Source organism: Grampus griseus (genome assembly GCF_964374135.1).
Source record: "Grampus griseus genome assembly, chromosome: 8".
In the NCBI taxonomy this organism is placed as follows: Eukaryota; Metazoa; Chordata; class Mammalia; order Artiodactyla; family Delphinidae; genus Grampus; species Grampus griseus.
This window is the reverse complement of record NC_139002.1, coordinates 99,321,685-99,328,232: the sequence shown is the minus strand read 5'-3', so window position 1 is coordinate 99,328,232 and position 6,548 is coordinate 99,321,685.

Here is a 6,548-nt window from a genome sequence, read left to right as displayed (position 1 = left end):
GGGGATGTTTAGGGAGCTTGGGATTGACATGTACACACCGCTATATTTAAAATGGATAATCAGTCCTAGCCATGGCAATCAGAGAAGAAAAAGCAATAAAAGTAATAAAAATTGGAAATGAAGAAGTAAAACTGGCACTATTTGCCAGTGACATGATACTATACATAGAAAATCCTAAAGATGCCACCAGAAAACTACTAGAACTAATCAATGAATTTGGTAAGGTTGCAGGATACAAAATTAATGCACAGAAATCTCTGGCATTCCTACACACCAACAACAAAAAATCAGAAAGAGAAATTAAGAAATCACTCCCATTTACCATTGCAAGAAAAAGGATAAAATATCTAGGAATAAACCTGCTTAAGGAGGTGAAAGACTTGTACTCAGAAAACTATAAAACACTGATGAAAGAAATCAAAGATGACATAAACAGATGGAGAAATATACAATGTTGTTGGATTGGAAGAATCAATATTGTGAAAATGACTTATTGCCCAAAGCAATCTACAGACTCAGTGCAATCCCTATCAAACTACCAATGGTATTCTTCACAGAATTAGAACAAAAAATCTTATAATTCGTATGGAAACACAAAAGACCCCGAATAGCCAAAGCAATCTTGAGAAAGAAAAACGGAGTTGGAGAAATCAGGCTCCCTGACTTCAGACTATACCACAAAGCTATAGTAATCAAGACAATATGGTACTGGCACAAAAACAGAAATACAGGCCAATGGTACAGGATAGAATGCCAAGAGATAAACCCACGCACATATGGGCACCTAATTTATGACAAAGGAGGCAAGAACATACAATGGAGAAAAAACAGCCTCTTCAATAAGTGGTGCTGGGAAAACCAGACAGCTACATGTAAAAGAATGAAATTAGAACACTCCCTAACATCATACACAAAAATAAACTCAGAATGGATTAAAGACTTAAATTTAAGATCAGACACTATAAAACTTTTAAAGGAAAACATAGGAAAAACAAACACTCTTTGACATAAACCACAGCAAGAGCTTTTTTGACCCACCTCCTAGAGTAACAGAAATAAAAACAAAAATAAACAAGTGGAACTTAATTAAACTTAAGAGCTTTTGCACAGCAAAGGAAACCATAAACAAGACAAAAAGACAACCCTCAGAATGGGAGAAAATATTTGCAAATGAAACAACAAAGGATTAATCTCCAAAGTATACAAACAGCTCATGGAGCTCAATATCAGAAAAACGAACAATCCAGTTAAAAAATGGGCAGAGACCTAAATAGACATTTCACCAAGGAAGACATACAGATGGCCAAGAGGCACATGAAAAGATGCTCAACATCACTAATTATTAGGGAAATGCAAATTAAAACAACAATGAGGTATCACCACACGCCAATCAGAATGGTCATTATAAAAAAGCTAGAAACAATAATTACTGGAAAGGGTGTGGTGAAAAGGGAACCCTCCTACACTGTTGGTGGGAATGTAAATTGATACAAGCACTATGGAAAACAGTATGAAGGATCCTTAAAAAACTAAAAATAGAACTACCATATGACCCAACAATCCCGTTACTGGGCATATACCCTGAGAAAACCATAATTCAAAAAGAGACATGCACCCCAATGCTCATTGCAGCACCTTTTCCAATAGCTAGGACATGGAATCAATCTAAATGTCCATTGACAGATATGGATAAAGAAGATGTGGCACATATATACAATGGAATATTACTCAGCCATAAAAAGAAATGAAATTGAGTCATTTGTAGTGAGGTGGATGGACCTAGAGTCTGTCATACAGAGTGAAGTAAGTCAGAAAGAGAAAAACAAATACCATATGATAACGCATATTTATGGAATCTAAAAAAAAAATGGTATTGATGAACCTAGTTGCAGGGCAGGAATAAAGAGGTAGACGTAGAGAATGGTCTTGATGACATGGGGTGGGAGGGCAAAGCTGGGGTGAAGTGAGAGTAGCATCGACGTATATACACTACTGAATGTAAAATAGTTGGCTGGTGGGAAGCAGCAGCATAGCACAGGGAGATCGGCTCGGTGCTTTGCAATGACCTAGAGGGGTGGGATACGGAGGATGGGAGGGAGGCTGAAGAGGGAGGGGATATGGGAACATGTGTATGCATATGGCTGATTCACTTTGTTGTGCAACAGAAACTAACACAATATTGTGAAGCAATTATACTCCAATAAAGATGTATTAAAAAAGAATAAGAAGGAAATTTGATAATACTTATAAAAAATAAAAAATAAAATAAAATAAAATGTATAACCAACCAGGACATACTGTATAGCACAGGGAACTCTGCTCAATATTATGTAACAACCTAATTGGGAAAAGAATTTGAAAAAGAATAGATACATGTATATGTATAACTGAATCACTGTGTTGACAACTGAAAATAACACAACATTGTTAATCAACTGTATTCCAACATAAAATAAAAAGTTTAAAAAAAAGAGGTAAGGGGGGAGGTCAGCATATATGTAATTTTGGAGAAGGGGGATGTGCAATCAAACAGACTTTTTTTTTTCTTTTTTTCAGATCTTTATTGGAGTATAAATGCTTTACAATGTTGTGTTAGTTTCTGCTATACAACAAAGTGAATCGGCTATATGTATACATATATCCCCTTATCCCCTCCCTCTTGAGCTTCCCTCTCACCCTCCCTATCCATCCCTCTAGGTCATCACAAAGCATTGAGTTGATCTTGTGCTATGCAGCAGCTTCCCATTAACCATCCATTTTACATTTGGTAGTGTATATATGTCAATGCTACTGTCTCACTTCATCCCCAGCTTCCCCTTCCCCACCATGCCCTCAAGTCCATTCTCTACATCTGCTTGTTTATTCCTGCCCTGCCACTAGGTTCATCAGTACTGCTTTTTAAAATTCCATATATACGTGTTAGCATACGGTATTTATTTTTCTTCTCATGACTTACTTGACTCTGTATGACACACTCTAGGTCCATTCACCTCACTACAAATAATTCAGTTTTGTTCCTTTTTATGGCTGAGTAATATTCCATTGTATATATGTGCCACATATTCTTTATCCATTCATCCTTGATGGACATTTAGGTTGCTTCCAGGTCCTGGCTATTGTAAATAGTGCTGCAATGAACATTGGGGTGCATGTATCTTTTTGAATTATGGTTTTCTCAGGGTATATGCCCGGTAGTGGGATAAGCACACTTCTTGGTAAGTCACTGTTAGTCACAAGGAACAGATACCTCCGTGAATGATTTTAGTGCTTTTCTAAATATGGGAAGACATAAGAATTGGGGTTCATAAAAGTTTCTCTTGAAAATATCTAACTATCTGAAGACCTGTTCTGCCAGTTTTGCCAGAGCACAAGTGTCTCATTACTGACCTCTGCCCTGAATTATTTTCAGGGGGTGTGTTGAAGGTCAACAACTGCAGTGGCTAATGACTGGATCCTTGTAGAACCAGATGGCTAGTGACATTCTTTAGCTGGGATTTCTAAAAGCTGAGCTTCCTTAATCCCCCTCCTCCAGTCTGCATGTAATAAAGAGGTTCCTTGTGTGGTTGTGGAAGCTTAATCTATATGGTCCATGAAGGGAAATGAGTATAGGGAAAGGAGGAAGTGGGGGCACTCAGATCCAGAACAGGGAGTATCCATTATCAGGGACAGGGGTAGGGGAGGCTCTGTGGAGGGAGGAGACCAAGCAGCAGCACATTACTTTGAGATCCTTGCTCCCTCTGTGGTGTGACTAAGAGTCTTCTGAGAGACTCATTGGTGAGGCCACCAGAGAATTCATCTCTGAGTCTCCCTGGGAAGACTGTCCCAACACTGCCAGAGGAAGAGCACCTACTTGAAGGAGAAAAGAAAGAAAGAGAATGACACCAGTTTGAGACTTGGGACCACCACAGCCCAATTCCTTAACACATCAAAATAACAGCTGTGCCCTTTATACTTGAGCATCAGCTAAAGCACCACCCCCAGGATGGCCCTGACATCCACAAAGGAAGAGGGGCTTTGTGACCCTGGAGTAGGGAGAGGAGACCTCCTGACACTCAATAGAGAAAAAAGACCTCATCATACCAGACAGAGAAAGAGAGAGGATAAATGTCATGCTCCTCAGGCTATAGGGGGATTGATTACTACCTCTTGATGTGCAGCTGGGGAGAGAAAGGTTGATTTTGCATTTATCAGTTAGCTCACTTCAAAGGAAATTATCTGAGAGGAGTGCTAATAACACACATTTGAAAGGGTTCACAGGTACATGAGAGGGGAGAGAAGGAAAAGCCTGCTGTAGTAGACATTAGTCTGTTAGCTCTTCCAGCCCAAACCACAAATCCTGACGGTATTTGTTCTGCAGTTCCAAAGAGTTCTTTGAGTCCTTCAGGTCATATTTACTTTCCCCTCTAGGCTAAAGCTGCCACCAGATGATGAAAACATAGGGGCTCTCATCTACTCTTTTAAATTCACTCCATGAATTTTATTATTCTGTTTACTCGTCAGTTATGGCTCCAATTTTTAACAATTCCTTTTTAGTAGCCTGTAAGTTACATGTAGATCCATTTCTAAAGTTATTTATATATTAGATACTTTAAAACATCCTAAACTGTCTTTATAAATTCCATTTTCTTTTTAAAGACTTCAATCGTCTGGCAACAAATAGAACCATCCTAAATAGCATAATTGTCATAAATCTAATATTCAAAATTTATGAATACAATAAATTCAGTGAATCTAAGGTTATCTTAGATTTTTCAAATGTTTACATGAATTTAGTAATAGTCTAACTTAAAATCATAACTCTAAATCAATTACCAAGATACACATTTCTAGTTAAACTTAAAAGGCAATCACTCTAATAGGTCAAATTCTCTCACAAGTAACAAGTATATAAAATATTAAATATGCAGAGCTTCCTTCTTAGCTAAAAATATTAGTACTATGCATCTGATTCTCCTATACATCTGTATATTAATTCTAATTCTTATAAGAGTGGAAAGATGCATACTTATTAAGGAAGATCTTACCACCTTGGGTTATTGAAACTTTGACTACCAGCCAGACAGGAGAATGGCAGGATTGTGTTTGTCACCATAATGGGACACAATAAATATGATATATAGACATTACATCAGTAATATCATAACTTCAAGAAGAGAGTGGTCACTAAACTTACACCCCAGGAATGGAGTTATAAACATTATCCAGTTCTTCTGTCTACTCATATAATTCTTCATCTCCATCTAGACTGATCAACTGACTGGGTTTTAAATATTTCAGATATATAAATATATTTCTCAATTTAAATATACAGCCCCTTGAATTTGATGGATTCTTAAGAAATGCAAATATAACAGAGCTTTGTAGCTAATAAAATCTTTCATTCTTTCATATTCTTAGGACCATACAACTACTAAGGATGTTTAAAATGAACAGAATTTTGCATATTTCACATGGTTTTATCAGCTTGAGGCAATGTCCATCAAGGTCATTCTACTGTCATCCCTCTTGGAGCTAGAAAACACATTCTATCTAGGACACCTTCATCCAAGCAATCAAAATTACCACCAACACCATGTATCTTCATGTGATATACTGAGGAAAACACAGTCTCATTCATGTAGTATATCTTGCATAAACTTAATCAATTAATGAGGAAACAACCACTCAAATCCAAATTGGGGATATTCTGAAAAACACTGGCCTATACATGTATTTTCCAAAAAATATCAACGTCAGGAATGAAAAAAATCGAAACAACTCTTTCAGATTAAAGAAGACTAAAGAGAGCCTCATCCACCAGAGGGGAGAGAGCAGGAGCAAGAGCTACAATACTGCAGCCTGTGGAATGAAAACCACATTCACAGAAAGATAGACAAAGTGAAAAGGCAGAGGACTATGTACCTGATGAAGGAACAAGACAAAACCCCAGAAAACAACTAAATGAAGTGGAGATACGCAACCTTCCAGAAAAAGAATTCAGAATAATGATAGTGAAGATGACCCAGGACCTCGGAAAAAGAATGGAGGCAAAGATTGAGAAGATGCAAGAAATGTTTAACAAAGATCTAGAAGAATTAAAGAACAAACAAACAGAGATGAACAATACAATAACTGAAATGAAAACTACACTAGAAGGAGTCAATAGCAGAATAACTGAGGCAGAAAAATGGATAAGTGACCTGGAAGACAGAATGGTGGAATTCACTACCATGGAACAGAATAAAGAAAAAAGAATGAAAAGAAATGAAGACACCCAAAGAGACTTCTGGGACAACATTAAATGCAACAACATTCGCATTATAGGGGTCCCAGAAGGAGAATAGAGAGAGAAAGGACCTGAGAAAATATTTGAAGAGATTAGAGTTGAAAACTTCCCTAACATGGGAAAGGAAATAGCCACCCAAGTCCAAGAAATGCAGAGAGTCTCAGGTGGGTTAAACCCAAGGAGAAACACGCTGAGACAAATAGTAATCAAATTGGCAAAAATTAAAGACAAAGAAAAATTATTAAAAACAAGGGGAAAACAACAAATAACATACAAGGGAACT